This window comes from Octodon degus, unplaced genomic scaffold (genome assembly GCF_000260255.1).
Source record: "Octodon degus isolate 3935 unplaced genomic scaffold, OctDeg1.0 scaffold00267, whole genome shotgun sequence".
NCBI lineage: Eukaryota > Metazoa > Chordata > Mammalia > Rodentia > Octodontidae > Octodon > Octodon degus.
The window spans coordinates 939,434-941,927 of NW_004524843.1; the positions used below are offsets into that span (position 1 = coordinate 939,434).

Sequence of the window (2,494 nt, forward strand, 5' to 3'; positions counted from 1 at the left end):
ACAAGGTATTGGGAGCCGTGGAAGCTGGAAAATTGATCATATGTGTGTAGGTGGGACTAGGCTCCAGTGCCTAAAGCAAACAAGATACTTCAGTCCCTAGATTAGCATCCTCACTGGTTACTGTCAGCTATTAGTCACTAGGCAGATTTGTGTCATGTTCTGCTAACTTTGCGAAGGTATAAATAAATGTCCATATTGTTGCACATGGGGTTGTCTCCCCACCCAGGCAAATGGGCCACCACCTAACCCAGATTTTGTCTTCTTATCTATCTTTTCCTCATTCCTGCCACAGTTTCTCCCAGGTAGAATGGATCACAGTGAGATCCACGGATCTTATAACAAGTGATATATACTCTGTTTCCTTCTACCATATCAATAAGGTCAGCAGCTATGGCTTCACAAGTTATGTATAGTTTTTAAGCATTAAAAATTTGTATTCAGCCAGTTCCAGCATCCAGCTCACTCTGAAGGCAGGTGACTATGAGATTAATGCCTCCCTTGTCTGTCTTCTTAACGCCAATGTTAGGAGCTTTGCTATTCAAGCAAATGCCAAAGACTTCCAGCTCATGTTCAGTTATCTTCTTTCTCCCAAGGGTTTCAAGAAACACAGAACAACCAGGATCCAATCACATGTTCGGGCCACTGCAGTGACTTGACGGCCTCTACCTTGCCCATCCTTGGCATCTGCAATGCTACCTGGGAGATCTAGGAGTTGGATCTTGGCACCTTTGTACCTGATGGTGATAGGCACAGTATTCAGAATCATAAACTCATAGGTTGCCACCTCAGAAAATATTCCTGCCAGGTTGACTTCCTCAAAGATAGGAAACCCACACACCAAATTCCAGTATCACCTGTCTTGGCCACATCAAAACCACCACCACCACCACCATCATCACCTTTTGGTGTAATGAGTTCTCTACAAAGCTTAGCAAGGTGAGGCTTATGCAGACCTAGGTGATGTGCTGTGGCCTTGTTCTATTGATTCTGATCCATCTTGACTTCGATCTCCACAGTCTTTGCTAAAGTGCTGCTCATATAGCAAGTCAGTAGCCTCCACCCTCACTGTCTCCCTCACACACCACACAGTAGACAGGCCATAGACCTCAGTTTGACAAGATTTAGAAATAAATGTAGCCACAGTAACATCATACCAAAACACAGTATTTTATTTTCACCATCCAGAAATTACCTGTGTCCTCTTTCAGTTAGTATTCCTATTTGCAATCATTGCAATTATTCCTTTCATAATGCCTGATTTTGTATTATTTGAACTTCATATAATGAAATAATAAAAATATGAATTTGTATGTGGCTTTTATTTCAAAAGTTTTGTTTATTTATCCATGTAGTTTTATAACTTATTTTTTGTCCATTTTTGTTTATTACTAAGGAATATGTCAGAAGGTTCATTGCCATATCAGTTGTTCAGACGTACACTTTCAGTTTGGGCAAAATTTGAGAATATCTTTTAATAGACATATGTTCCATTTCTTCCATCTAAATACATTTGAGGTATCAGCAAGGTAAGTAATAAATGAAAGTTGGATTTTACGAGAAATTACCACAATGATTTTCAAATACTTGCACCATAACATATATGCCAATAATAAATGTTTTAGATGCTGTTATCCTCATCAAAATTTGATGTAATCAAAAAAATTTGATGTAATCTTAGTCATTTATTTTTGCTATGTCAGTGGATATTATATGGCATCTCAGTATGGTTTTAATTTGATTTTCACTGAATACTGGTGGCATTGAATACATTTTTATTTTATTAACGACTCACATACATTCTTTAGTAAAGTTTAGTTGCCTACATTTGCAACTGAATTCTTTGTCTTTTTAATGCTTGATTCGTAGAAAGCCCTTGTGTAGTCTGAATACAAACCTTTTGTTAATTACATGCACTTAAAATACATTTCCTAATATACACTACTGTTCATTTTCTTAAGATTAAGTTTTGAAAGGTGGATAATTCATTCTCATGATATTATTTTCACATAATAGGTATATTTTTCTTCTTTACATCTATGATCCACTAACAGTGGATCTATAGGGCGGGCAATAAAGATCAGTACAATAAGCGCTTCCCTGACAAGCATAGGGTCCTAGTTCAATCCCTGATACTGAAAAAACAAACAAAACAGAACAGAACAGAAAAAAAAAAAAAAAACACCAAAAGCAGTGGGTGAAGAGCTAGGAAACATGACAGTGACAAGCCATACAGTTACATGTAGAAGATGGGCAAAGCAATGATCCTGAGAATCTCCAGAAGATTTTTGAATCTAACAGTTAATTAGAAAAATTTTCACCCTGACTAACTATATATACTGATACCTGTGAACTAAGCTACATCACTGCAGATGGTAATTTGTAATAGTAGGTTCATGCTTCTAGTGCCTGTCATTCTGGTCTTCTGAATAAGGACTGCTTATCATGACATGCCAGTTGCTGCTGTGCTGTCTCTTGGGTAGATGATTGTTCAAAA

General features: G+C 37.4%; 1 pseudogene; it reads right to left on the reverse strand.

Annotated features, from left to right (window-relative positions):
* Nucleotides 1-266: 266 nt before the first annotated feature.
* On the reverse strand, nt 267-1,038 carry LOC101576072 (annotated as a pseudogene).
* Between the last annotated feature and the right edge of the window lie 1,456 nt (nt 1,039-2,494).